We start from the raw sequence: 13,918 nt of genomic DNA, 5'->3' as shown, positions 1-13,918 counted from the left end.
TCGAGGGGTGCTGCGTTCGGGAGAGGTCCAGCACGCGCTTCCGAGCCGCCTAAGTTGTTCATGAATGACTCTCATACCCACCGAGGGTGTCAGGCCCCTGTGGCGGAAAGGGACTTCCTCCTCCTCGTTCGCGGGGAGGGGGTTTCGGGAGTGCGGAACGGGCCTCTCCTTAGAGTCGGGTTGCCTGAAACCGCAACCTAAAGCAGGTGGTAAACTCCATCTAAGGCTAAAAAATGACCACGAGACCCATAGCGAACAAGTACGTGAGGGAAAGTTGAAACAGAACCCTGTAGAGAGAGTTCAAGAGAAAAGTGAAACCGTTAAGAGGCTAAACGGGCGGAGATTCGAAGATCGAACTGGGGGGATTCAGTTCGTCGGCCTGCGGGAGACGGCAGCGGGCGTGGCGACTTCCCGTTCCGGAGGCCTCGGCCGAAGGAGCCAACGCGGGGAGCGGCCCCCGCCGCCTGCCGGCGCCGGCGGGCGATCTTCCCCCGCAGTAGGTCGCCGCGACGGTTGGGGACACACGGGGGTCTGAGGCCCGGGTCCTGGTAGGAACCGGCGGCGCGTTCGTCCTCCCGCTCCTCGTTGGGCGGGGGGCGTTTTCCAGCGCGGCCCCTCCGGGGATCCCCCGGTGCCCTCGTCTTGCCCCCCCGACGGTCTCTCCTCCGGGGGCCTGCCGGGAACGGGGGACTGGTCCCAGGCCGGTCGAGCCTAATTCGTGGCTCCGCGCTTCCCTTTCCCTCTCCCGCGTGGGGCCCTTTGCGGCGTGCAAGGAGTCGGGACTCCTCCCGACCCGTCTTGAAACACGGACCAAGGAGTCCAACATGTATGCGAGTCAATGGGCGCGCTAAACCCACGGGCGCAATGAAAGTGATCGGGCCGATCCCTCGGAGCAGCGGGCGGCCGCGCGCACCCGGACGGAGTGACTGATTTCCTCCCCGGGACGGCGCGGGCTCCCTCCCCCTCCCGCACGCCCCGCACGCCCCTCACCGGGCGGCGGGGGGGGCGCAGGTCCGGGACTCGCCATGACGAACGGTCGCCCCCCGCCTCGGCGGGCTCGGGGGGCCGGATGTGTCGGCGGGTACCCAGAGCATAGATGTTGGGACCCGAAAGATAGTGAACTATGCTTGGCCAGGATGAAGCCAGGGGAAACCCTGGTGGAGGTCCGAAGCGTTTCTGACGTGCAAATCGATCGCCAGAGCTGGAGTATAGGGGCGAAAGAACCAATCGAACTATCTAGTAGCTGGTTCCCTCCGAAGTTTCCCTCAGGATAGCTGGCGCTCGCTTCGAACGAGTTCCATCCGGTAAAGCGAATGACTAGGGGTGTTGGGGACGAAAGTCCTCAGCCCATTCTCAAACTTTAAAAGGGTGAGGTGCCGGGCTTGCTTCGCTGAAGCCCCGGACGAGAATCGGAGTGCCTAGGGCCACTTTTGGTAAGCAGAACTGGCGCTGCGGGATGAACCGAACGCCGGGTTAAGGGCCTAAATGGATGCTAATTCCGATCCCATGGGAAAGGGGGTTGCTTGCTATAGACAGCAGGACGGTGGCCATGGAAGTTGGAATCCCCTAAGGAGTGTGTAACAACTCACCTGCCGAAGCAAGTAACCCCGAAAATGGCATGGCGCTCAAGCATCCTCCCGATAAATCGACCGCCGGGGGCACCTATAGGCGCGTCGAGGAGGTCTCGAGGCCCCGGCGAGTAGGAGGGCGCGGTGGTGAGCGTAGAAGGATACGGCGCGAGCCGGTCTGGAGCCGCCCCTGGTGCGGATCTTGGTGGTTTGTAGCAAATGCTCGAGCAAGCCGAACCCTCGTTGACCGAAGCGGAGGAGGGTTCCCCGCCAAACATCGCTTGGTCGTGGATCAGTCGGCCCTTAGCCCGAGGATAGCTTCCCTCCGATCCCCTGGAAAACGCCACAAAACAGTCGAGAGCCCTTCTTGGGATCTCCCTGTTTTGGAAAGGGGTCGAGGCGGCACGAGGCCCGAGCAGCAGCAGCCAGCCCAACCCGGGCGGGCGGGCTCTCGGGGCTTGTCGGCGCCGGCTGCGAACGGTGTGGGGCCCTGATGATGATGGTTTTTTGATGAGAAAACCCCTCTCAGGGCCTCTCGCGGCCGGCGTCTTGGCCACGGCCTTTTTTTGCTCGCTTGCCGCTTGCTCGCTTGCTCGCTTGCGCTGGCCGGCCACGCCAATCCCCCGCCTCAGCAATTTGTCTGGACCAAAACGACAAAGGAGAAAAAGAAAGAAAGAGAGAAATGCAAAGAAACGGTCCCGTCAGATTTCGGGCTAAAGGGAAAACGGTTAAAATCCCGTGACCTGCCCCGTGGGAAGACAGACCCGTGCGTGGGAAATATTTAGAGTGCGGGTGGCCGTCTAACGGTGCGGCGGCGCGCGTGGGCCGCGCGGCGCGTCGTCGTCGCGGGTCTCTCCCCCCTCTTGGGGTGGGGGTTGGCGAACGACCCACGGCACCGCCGCCGGCGCCGGCGCCGCCCGGCGGTTACGGGCGATCCTCCTCCCGATCCTTCTGTGAGAGGGCTTCTCAGGAGTGCGGACACTCCGCATTCCGTCGACCAGCGCCGGTCTCGCCGCCTACTCCGCCTCCTCCTCCTCAGGCAGGAGGGAGGAGAAGAAGAAGGCTCGAGACCCCCTAGTAGGCTCTGGCGGCAGTGCAGACCTCCCCTTCGCTCTCGGAGTAAGCGCCTTTATTATTATTGCCGGAGACGGTTACGGCTCCGTGCGCAGAGGAGCGCTCGCGCCCAACCCAACCCCCCCAATGGTGTTTTCAGTGCCGGTGGTCGGAGGCCCGTGCGTGTGCTTGGGAACAGGCGTACTCGTTCGCCGGCGCCGGCGGTAGCCCGGGGAAGAGCTTTCTTCTCTTTTTTAGGCTGCTGGAGGCCCCAAGTTTGTTCACTTTGAGTGGGGGTCGTTGGCCGTAACAGCCATACGTGAGATTGTGATTGTTGGGAGCAATCCTCGCTGTTGCGATCGCCACCGGGTCGCCGTAGAAGCACCGCGCAAATAAGCGCTTGGTGTCCCGTGCGCTACCGCCGGCCCCCTTTAAAAGGTGGATAGTGTAAACCCCCCCCGGTACCATCCAAACCATCCAACCGACAGAGCATGTTTTATTTGAGAGGGGGTGGGGGGCGCGGCTTGCGCGCCGCTCGTCGAACGCCGCAGGCCGAAAACGAGAGCGAGTTCTGCGGGGCGGAGGACTAGCACCAGCCATGATTAGTGTGGCACCGCCAGTGGCGTACAAGGGGACAACAAAAGTTGGAGGCGCCCCGGTCGGGGAAGAGGAAGAGGAGGAAGAGGAAGGAAGGAGAGTTAGTGCTCTTCTTCCTTCCTTCCTTTCAGCCTTAGCCCTCGGGAGTCGAGATGCCTACCCAGCGCGCCCGCGTTGCGGGGGGCAGTCCGTACCTTACTCCGCAGCAGGTCTCCAAGGTGTTCAGCCTCTGGTCGATAGATCAATGTAGGTAAGGGAAGTCGGGAAGTTAGATCCGTAACTTCGGGACAAGGATTGGCTCTGAGGGTCGGCCATGCCGGGCCCAAAAGCCGGAAGCGGTCCCTCGTTCCCTGGGGGGGTCGGCCCGCCGGTGCGGCGCGGAGGCGGCGGCGAGGAGGGGGCCCAAGGGTGCCCTTGGCGGTCGGCGCCGCGGCGTTTCGTCCGCTCCGAGGGAGAAGGACTGGGGGAGGGGCGGCCTTTCACGAGGTCGCTCCGAGCTCGGGGCCCGACCCCGCAGGGGCGGCTGCCGTGCTGCGGCTGCTCGCCTGCCGCGGTGCCCTCCCCTCCGCTCGAGCCGCGCAGCCCGAGCGCCCGCCGCATCACGCGCCCCCGCCGTCGCGGGTCGGGACCAACGCGGAAGGCGCCTCTCGGGCAAAGGCCGGGGTTCCCTCCCGTTTTCCCCCGGGCCCCGGCTGGCAACAGACGGCCGTCTCAGAACTGGCACGGACCAGGGAATCCGACTGTTTAATTTAAAAAAAAGCAATGCGATTGTCGGTGATCGATTCTGACGCAATTTTGAATTTCTGCCCAGTGCTCTGAATGTCAAAGTGAAGAAATTCAACCAAGCGCGGGTAAACGGCGGGAGTAACTATGACTCTCTTAAGGTAAACCAAATGCCTCGTCATCTAATTAGTGACGCGCATGAATGGATTAACGAGATTCCACTGTCCCTACTACTATCTAGCGAACCCACAGGCAGGGAACGGGCCTGCAGTTAACGGCGGGGAAAGAAGACCCTGTTGAGCTTGACTCTAGTTTGGCTTTGTAGAGAGGCACCCGAGGTGTAGCAAAGTGGGGGGGCGCTCGGCGCCCTCCCAAATTATGCTACACCTCAGGTGCCTCTCTACAAAGCCAAACTAGAGTCAAGCTCAACAGGGTCTTCTTTCCCGCCGTTAACTGCAGGCCCGTTCCCTGCCTGTGGGTTCGCTAGATAGTAGGTAGGGACAGTGGGAATCTCGTTAATCCATTCATGCGCGTCACTAATTAGATGACGAGGCATTTGGCTACCTTAAGAGAGTCATAGTTACTCCCGCCGTTACCCGCGCTTGGGGTTTAATCTCTTCACTTTGACATTCAGAGCACTGGGCAGAAAAACACAATGCGTCAGCATCGATCACCGACCATCGCATTGCTTTGTTTTAATTAAACAGTCGGATTCCCTGGTCAGTGCCAGTTCTGAGACGGCCGTCTGTTGCCAGCCGCGGCCGGGGAAAGGGAGGGAAACCCCGGCCTTTGCCCGAGAGGGCCTTCCCCCGTTGGTCCCGACCCGCGACGGCGGGGGCGCGTGATGCCGGCGGGCGCTCGGGCTGCGCGGCTCGAGCGGAGGGGAGGGCACCAGCGGCAGGCGAGCAGCCGCAGGCACGGCAGCCGCCCCTGCGGGTCGGGTCGAGCTCGGAGCGACCTCGTGAAAGGCCCCCCTCGCCCAGTCCTTCTCCCTCGGAGCGGACAGAAACGCCGCGGCGCCGACCGCCAAGGGCACCCTTGGGCCCCCTCCCCCGGGCCGCCTCCGCGCCGCACCGGCGGCCGACCCCCGGGGAACGAGGGACCGCTTCCGGCTGTGGGCCCGGCATGGCTCGACCCTCAGAGCCAATCCTTGTCCCGAAGTTACGGATCTAACTTGCCGACTTCCTTACCTACTTTGTTTCTATCGACCAGAGGCTGAACACCTTGGAGACCTGCTGCGGAGTAAGGTACGGACTGCCCCCCCGCAACGCGGGCGCGCTGGGTAGGCATCTCGACCCCCGAGGGCTAAGGCTGAAAGGAAGGAAGGAAGAAGAGCACTAACTCCTTCCTTTCCTTTCTTCTCCTCTTCTTCTTCCCCCGACCGGGGCGCCTCCAACTCTGTTGTCCCTTGTACGCCACTGGCGGTGCCACACTAATCATGGCTGGTGCTAGTCCTCCGCCCCGCAAAAACTCGCTCTCGTTTGGGCCCTGCGGCGTTCGACGAGCGGCGCGCAAGGCCGCCCCAAACCCCACCCCCTCTAAAATAAAACATGCTCTGTGGGTTTGGGTTTGGTTTGGTTGGTACCGGAGGGGGTTTACCTATCCCCCTTTTCAAGGGCCGGCGGTAGCGCACGGGACACCAAGCGCTTATTTGCGCGGTGCTCTACGGCGAACCGGTGGCGATCGTAACAGCGAGGATTGCTCCCAACAGATCACATCTCACGTAGGGCTGTTAGGGCCCAACGACCCCCACTCAAAGTGAACGAACTTGGGGGCCTCCAGCAGCCTAAAAAAGAGAAGAAAGCTTTTCCCCCGGGCTACCGCCGGCGTCGGCGAACGAGTACGCCTGTTGCCAAGCACACGCACTGGCCTCCGGACCACCGGCACTGAAAACACCATTGGGGGGTTGGGTTGGGCGCGAGCGCTCGCTCTGCGCACGGAGCCGTAACCGTCTCCGGCAATAATAATAAAGGCGCTTACTCCGAGAGCGAAGGGGAGGTTCGCACTGCCGCCAGAGCCTACTAGGGGTCTCGAGCCTTCTTCTTCTCCTCCCTCCTCCCTGAGGAGGAGGAGGAGGGGGTAGTGGGCCCGAGACCGGCGCTGGTCGACGGAATGCGGAGTTTCCGCACTCCTGAGAAAGCCCTCTCACAGAAGGATCGGGAGGAGGATCGTCGAAACCCGCGGCGGCGCCGGCGCCGGCGGCGGTGCCGTCGTCGTTCCCCAAAACCCCCACCCAAGAGGGGGGAGAGACCCCCGACGACGACGACGACGCCGCGCGGCCCACGCGCGCCGCCGCACTCGTTAGAGGGCCCCCCGCAACTCTTAAATATTTTCCCACGCACGGGTCTGTCTTCCCACGGGGCAGGTCACGGGATTTTAAACCCGTATTCCTTTAGCCCGAATCTGACTGGACGTTTCTTTGCATTCTCTCTTTCTTTCTTTTTCTCCTTGGTCGTTTTGGATCCAACAAATTGCTGAGGCGGGGTTTGGCGGGGCCCGGGCCCAAAGCGCAAGCGAGCAAGCGAGCAAGCGAGCAATCGAGCAAAAAAAAAGGCCGTGGCCAAGACGCCGGCCGCGAGAGGCCCTGAGAGTGGTTTCTCATCAAAAAACCATCATCACGGGGCCCCACACCGTTCGCAGCGGCGCCGACAAGCCCCGAGAGCCCGCCCGCCCGCGGTTGGGCTGGCTGCTGCTGCTCGGCCTCGTGCCGCCTCGACCCCTTTCCAAAACGGGAGATCCCAAGAAGAGCTCTCGACTGTTTTGTGGCGTTTTCCAGGGATCGGAGGGAAGCAAATCCTCGGGCTAAGGGCCGACTTATCCACGACCAAGCGATGTTGGCGGGGAACCCTCCTCCGCTTCGGTCAACGAGGGTTCGGCTTGCCGAGCATTTGCTACTACCACCAAGATCCGCACCAGTGGCGGCCCCAGACCGGCTCGCGCCGTATCCTTCTACGCTCACCACCGCGCCCTCCTACTCGCCGGGGCCTCGAGACCTCCTCGACGCAGCCTATAGTGCGCCCGGCGGTCGATTTATGGGGAGGAGTTTGAGCGCCATGCCATTTTCGGGGTTAGTTGCTTCGGCAGGTGAGTTGTTACACACTCCTTAGCGGATTCCGACTTCCATGGCCACCGTCCTGCTGTCTATATCAAGCAACTCCCTTCCATGGGATCGGAATTGCATCCATTTAGGCCCCTTAACTCGACGTTTGGTTCATCCCCCCAGCGCCAGTTCTGCTTACCAAAATGGCCCACTAGGGCACTCCGTTTCTCGTCCGGGGCTTCAGCGAAGCAACCCCGGCACCTCACCCATTTAAAGTTTGAGAATGGGCTGAGGACATTTCGTCCCACACCCCTAGTCATTCGCTTTACCGGATGGAACTCGTTCGAAGCGAGCGCCAGCTATCCTGAGGGAAATTTCGGGGGGGAAACCAGCTACTAGATAGTCGATTGGTCTTTCGCCCCTATACTAGCTCTGGCGATCGATTTGCACGTCAGAAACGCTTCGGACCTCCACCAGGGTTTCCCCTGGCTTCATCCTGGCCAACCCTAGTTCACTATCTTTCGGGTCCCAACATCTATGCTCTGGGTACCCGCCGACACATCCGGCCGCCCGAGCCCGCCGAGGCGGGGGGCGAGCGTTCGTCATGGCGCGTCCCGGACCTGCGCGCCCCCCGCCGCCGGTGAGGGGCGTGCGGGGCGTGCGGGGAGCGGGAGGGAGCCCGCCCCGTCCGGGGAGGAAAGTCAGTCACTCCGTCCGGGTGCGCGCGGCCCGCCCGCTGCTCCGAGGGATCGGCCCGATCATTTTCATTGCGCCCGTGGGTTTAGCGCGCCCATTGACTCGCATACATGTTGGACTCCTTGGTCCGTGTTTCAAGACGGGTGGGGGAGGAGTCCCGACTCTTTGCACGCCGCGAAGGCACGGGGGAGAGGGAAAGGGAAGCGCGGGACCCAGCGAATTAGGCTCGACCGCGGCCTCGGACCATTTCCCCGTTCCCGGCAGGCCCCGGAGGAGAGCCCGTCGGGGGGCAAGCGGGGGGCACCGGGGGATCCCCGGGAAACGGGCGCGCTGGAAAACGCCCCCCGCCCAACGAGGAGCGGGGGGACGAACCGCGCCGCCGGTTCCTACCAGGACCCGGGCCTCAGACGCCCGTGTGTCCCCAACGCGTCGCGGGGGACCTACTGCGGGGGGAAAGATCCCCCCGCCGGCGCCGGGCAGGCGGCGGGGGCCGCTCCCCGCGTTGGCTCCTTGGGCCCGAGGCCTCCGGAACGGGAAGTCGCCACGCCCGCTGCCGTCTCCCGGCAGGCCGACGAACTGAATCCCCCAGTTCAAATCTTCGAATCTCGCCCGTTTACCCTTTCTTAACGGTTTCACGTTCTCTTGAAACTCTCTCTACAGGGTTCTGTTTCAACTTTCCCTCACGGTACTTGTTCGCTATCGGTCTCTGGTCATATTTAGCCTTAGATGGAGTTTACCACCTGCTTGTAGGTTGCGGTTTCAGGAAAACCCGACTTAAGGAGAGGCCCGTTCCGCACTCCCGAAACCCCCCTCCCGCGAACGGGGGGGGGGCGTTCCGTTTTCGCGACACGGGCCTGCCGCGCTCGGTGGGTATGAGGTTCCTTTCTGCCCCACTTGGGTGGCTCGGTCGGTGGTTCTGGGCGTCTTTCGTGCCCCAGTTCGGTGGCTCGGCCGCGCGTGGGGGGCGTGTACCTCTCCCGAACCCCAGACCCCTCGAGCCCCCGCGAAGGGGACGCGAGGCTTTGCGCGGGGGCTCTTCCCGTTTCGGTCGCACTTACTCAGGGAATCCCGGTTGGTTTCTTTTCCTCCGCTGATTAATATGCTTAAATTAGGCGGGTCATCTCCCTCCACTCGAGGTCGACGTACGTACAACAAAAAGCGAGCAAGCGAGCGGGCGAACGAGTCGCCGCCGCCGCCGCCGCCGTCGCCGTCGTCTTGCTTGTTTTGTGCTTTGGGATCATTTCGCCTTCTTAGTCCGTTGATTAACGGCTTTCCACGCCCCCCTGCCTGCCCCGAAACCTCACGCGGGGGTTTCGTGGCGCGGAGAGGGCCCAATCTACGCGGTCTCGCGATCTCAGGGTTGCGCCCTTGCCCTCTCCAGCACGGCGGGTGGCCCCGGCCCCCTTCCCCCCCTTTGGGGGGGGGGGGGGGGGGGGTGCACCGGACGGCTGGCTTTCACGGCTTTGGGGGAGCGCCTCTCCGGCTCTTTTCGGAACATTTTGCCTTTTCTGGGCCAGTGGCAGGCAGGTCCCGACCAACAATCGGCCGGTAGTCGGCCGGACGAGGAGGAGGAGGAGGACGAGGTACGTCCGCCCGTCCGTCCGCCCCGTCCGAGCCGACGGCGACGGAAGAGAGCGAGCCCCCCAAGCGTCTTAAGGGAACGTCCGGGGCCCGGGAGCGAGTTCCCCCACCGAAAACCCCCCCCTCTCTGGTCCGGCGAACTCCCCAGGGCGGAATGGTCGTGCGAGCGAGCGAGCGAGCAAGCAAGTCGCGCCGCCGCCGCCGCCGCACCTCCGGCACGGGTTTGAGTGGAGCCGGCAGGCTTGAGGAGAAGCCGCCGGACCCAAAACACCCCCCGTTGTGCATTTTGCGGAGTCCCCGCCGCCGGAAGCTCCTGCTCCCTTTTCCTGCCCTCAGATGAGGGGGGGAGAGAGAGAGAGAGCCGCCGCCGCGAAAGGGGGCCACCTACACGGCGCTGGTTCGCCTCACTCTAAAGAGATTCTCGTAGGGGGCCTTCCCGGGGAACGGGCGGAAAGGGGCAGGAGGACCGGAGCCCTCCGCCGCCGCAGTCCGCAGCCGTCCGTACTGTCTCCCGGGAGGCAACGTCACGACACTCGAGGGAAGGTGGCAGCCGTCCTTCGAAGAAGGCACAGGGCCGCCGCAATGTGCGTTCGACACGTCGATGGAATCACGGGAGAATTGCGATAGCCACCAAAACATCGCTTCTTGCCGCGGTCTTCCTCGACCCACGAGCAAGTGATCCCCCGTTAAGAGTCTTTGTGGTTTTCTTTCCTCGAGTTCACACACACACTATCGATCGCCTCCCACTCAAAAAAGGGCCCCGGAGGGGAGGGTAAACCTGCGCTCTGAGAAACCGCGTCGCCCACGGCGCCTCGCGCGCTTCGCGCCCGGCGCCGTCGCCGACCTCGTAGGCCCCGGTGACCCAGGCGGGCTGACAAAGACTTTTGGGTTCGGCCCCCTCCTCTCCTCCCCGCCTCCCTCCGGCCGGCCGGCCAGAGGGAGGGAGGGATGGTGGAGAGAAAAGGGGCCGGGGAGCCGTGCCGAGAGCCCCCCCCGGACGAGGAGGAGGAAATGGGGACGAGGAGCTGGGAGGTGGACCGCGGCAGGAGACAAGACCGTCTCCGCCCCTTGGTCACGGCCCCCCGCCGCCGTCCGTCCGTCCGTCCGATCGTTCGGTTGCACGCGAGTTGCCTCTTTCGGGCGCACCACTACTCGGTGGTGGTGCGGCTGGCTGCTGCTAGCACTCGTTAATGATCCTTCGCAGGTCACCTACGGGAACCTTGTTACGACTTTTACTTCCTCTAAATGACCCAGCTTGGGGCACCTTTCCGTCGACCCGAGGGCGCTGGCCGCCGCCGAGGGGGCGGGTTAGCGGCTCCAAGGGCGCCAGTCCCGGGGCCCTCACTAGACCATTTAATCGGTAGTAGCGACGGGCGGTGTGTACAAAGGGCAGGGGGCTAAATTTGGCGCAATCTGGTGAATTGCGCCTATGGGAATTCCTCGTTCATGGGGAACATTGCAAGCCCCAATCCCCTTTAAGGACAGCTTTCACGAGGTTACCCGCTCCTCTCGGAGCAGGGACAGTCGCTGAACTCTCCATTGTAGCGCGCGTGCCGGCCCAGAACATCTAAGGGCATCACAGACCTGTTTTTGGCTCAAACTCTCGTGCGGCTAGTATATTTTTTGCTGCCGCTTTTCCCTCTAAGAAGAAGACTGCGAAGCGGGCGCCAGTTTCCGGCGCCGCGGGGCGCCCGCCGGGGGCGTAACCAACCGACGGCGGAGGCCCGCGCGACGGCCGGGTTTAGGGGAACCCGAGCCCACGCCCGAGGGCGAAGGCTGGGCGAGAGACCCGTCGACTATTTAGCAGGCTAGAGTCTCGTTCGTTATCGGAATTAACCAGACAGATCACTCACCAACTAAGAACGGCCATGCACCACCACCCACCGAAACGAGAAAAAGCCTTTATTCTGTCAATCCTTCCGGTGTCCTGGCCTGGTGAGTTTCCCCGTGTTGAGTCAAATTGAGCCCCAGGGGTCCACTCCTGGTGGTGCCCTTCCGTCAATTCCTTTAAGTTTTAGCTTTGCAACCATTTCTTCCCCCGGAACTCAAGACTTTGGTTTCCCGGAAGCTACCCGCCGGGTCATGGGAATAACTGCGGCGGATCGCTAGTCAGCATCGTTTAAGGTTAGAACTAGGGCGGTATCTGATCGCCTTCGAACCTCTAACTTTCGTTCTTGATCAATGAAAACATCCTTGGCAGATGCTTTCGCAGTAGGTCGTCATGCGACGGTCTAAGAATTTCACCTCTAGCGTCGCAGTACGAATGCCCCCCTCTGCTTCTATTAATCATTACCTCGGGTTCCGAAAAACCGACAAATAGAACCCAGGTCCTGTTCCATCATTCCATGCACGACCATTCGGGCTGTAAGCAAAGACCAGCCTGCTCTGAGCACTCTAATTTTTTCAAAGTAAAAAGTGCCGGCCACAGGGGGACACCCGGTTAAGGGCATAAAAAACCCCGTGCGCGCCGGCGGGGACTCAGCTCGGAACCCCGGCAGTAGCCGCCGCTAAGGCGGACCGCCGGTCCGGAGCAGAAGTCAAACTACGAGCGTTTCAACCGCAACAACTTTAATATACGCTAGTGGAGCTGGAATTACCGCGGCGGCTGGCACCAGACTTGCCCTCCACTCGATCCTCGTACAAGGATTTAAAGTGTACTCATTCCAATTGCGAGGCCCCGTTCGGGCTCGCAACAGATTTTTTCGTCACTACCTCCCCGTGCCGGGAGTGGGTAATTTGCGCGCCTGCTGCCTTCCTTCGATGTGGTAGCCGTTTCTCAGGCTCCCTCTCCGGAATCGAACCCTGATTCCCCGTTTCCCGTGATAAGCCATTGTAGGCGTTTAACCTACCAAACGAGAGCTGATAAGGCAGACGCCTGCAGGACGCGGCGCCGACCCAACCCCGGGGTTTCGGGAGGGGTCGTGCGCTCGGCCAAAGTTATTCTGATTTACCAAGGAGATCGCGGCCGGCCGGTTGAAGGGCCGGCCGCCGAGGGTTTGGTCTAATAAAAGCGCTCCTCCCTCGCGGTCGGAGACTACAAAGGCATGTATTAGCTCTAGAATTACCACAGTTATCCAAGTAGTGCGGTTCGGCAGAGATCCAATGAGTTATATCTGATTAATGAGCCGTCCGCGGGTTTTGCCTTAAGTCGGCTGTACTTACACATGCATGGCTTAATCTTTGAGACAAGCATATGACTACTGGCAGGATCAACCAGGTAGAATTGGACAACAACAAACGACCCGTCGGGTCGCCCTCGTTTTGTGTGTGTGTGTGCTCGCAGGAGGAAGAGGAGGAGCGCCGGCACGCAGCACGCACGCGCCCCGCGCGCCCGCTCGCTCGCTCTCTTCTCCGCCTTGCACTTTTCGGGTTTTCGCAGGATCGGCCGCGCACTCTCGCCGGGATCGGGAAGAGGGCGGACCCATGCTGGATGGCTTCTTTCATCATCGGCTCTTCTCTCTTAGGGTTCGCCGCACGCAGGGGTGGGAGAGAAACAAAACGTCGCCGGGCCAGAAACAACGGCCGCGGCAGCCTCCCACCCGGGCGCGAGCCCTTCATCGTCTCTCTCTCTCTTTTTTTCGCCATCGTGTTTCGGCCTGCAGCGAGGTGGGGGGGCGAAGGGAGAGAGGTGGCGAGGGAAGGCGGGGCAGGCGCACACGGACGGCAGGCACCGCACCCAAAGGGGGCCCGCCGCGCCTGCTGCCCGCCGCTCCTCCTCTGTCCTTCCCCCCTCCCTCCCTCCCTCGCATGCTGAAAGGGCCGGCCCACCCCTTTCCACAGGGGAACTCGCGCGCGCGCTCCGCAGGGGGCGCGCTTGGCGCTCCTTCTTCCCCCGACCCCCTTCCCGGGACCCACGGAGCCGGCCGGCAGCCCCGCCCGCCCGGCCTCGCCCGCGCGCGCGCGCGCGCGCGAAAAGGGGCCAAGGCAAGGGGAATGGGGGGTGCCGGCTACCCACAGCGCCCGGTGGGGATCGGATGGAAACGGGAAAAACGCGCAGCAAAACGAGAACCACAAAGAGGGGGGCCCTCCGGCCCAGCCTACTCCGCGCAAGGCGGCAAGGGGGTGTTGATTGGGCCCGGGGTTTTCTTCCTTTCTCGCCGCAAGGGTGTCACAACCCGGGATCTAGCTCCGCGCTATCGGCACCACGTGGCCCCAGGGGAGAAGAACCGCGGGAGCTCTACCGTCGCGAGGGGAAGGCCGCGCGGGGGCGGCACTCGGAAACCATTCCGAACGTCCCAGAATGGAGCGGTCGCCTCTGTGAAGGGCACGGCCACAAAACCCACCTCAACGGGGGCGGCCTGTCTAGCGTCTGTCTGTCCAGCGTCTGTCTGTCCAGCGTCTGTCTGTCCAGCGTCTGTCTGTCCAGCGTCTGTCTGTCCAGCGTCTGTCTGTCTAGCGTCTTCGTCAGCGTTGTCTGTCCAGCGTCTGTCTGTCCAGGTCTGTCTCCCAGCGTCTGTCTGTCAGCGTCTGTTGCCCGCTTGCCTCAATACCAATCGATTTCTATCTGTTTCTCCTCAGTAAACATCTACGTAGCCCTTTTCCGGGAAATAATATTCCCTAACATAAAAAAAACTGTCTCACCAAAAAATTATTTTTTATATTATTATTTTTTTTTAGCTCAATTTTTATTCATTAATTTTCTTTTTTGAATTTAAACCCC

General features: G+C 62.2%; 2 pseudogenes; one reads left to right on the top strand and one right to left on the bottom strand.

Moving 5' to 3' along the window:
* Window positions 1-293: 293 nt before the first annotated feature.
* Window positions 294-1,196, bottom strand: LOC119571222 (annotated as a pseudogene).
* Window positions 1,197-7,496: 6,300 nt separating this feature from the next.
* LOC119571221 lies at window positions 7,497-8,304 on the top strand (annotated as a pseudogene).
* The last annotated feature ends 5,614 nt before the right edge of the window (window positions 8,305-13,918 follow it).

This window comes from Penaeus monodon, unplaced genomic scaffold (assembly GCF_015228065.2).
Source record: "Penaeus monodon isolate SGIC_2016 unplaced genomic scaffold, NSTDA_Pmon_1 PmonScaffold_5548, whole genome shotgun sequence".
NCBI classification, from domain to species: domain Eukaryota; kingdom Metazoa; phylum Arthropoda; class Malacostraca; order Decapoda; family Penaeidae; genus Penaeus; species Penaeus monodon.
Note: the sequence above shows the minus strand (reverse complement) of the source record. Positions and strands in the feature narration are given on the sequence as shown.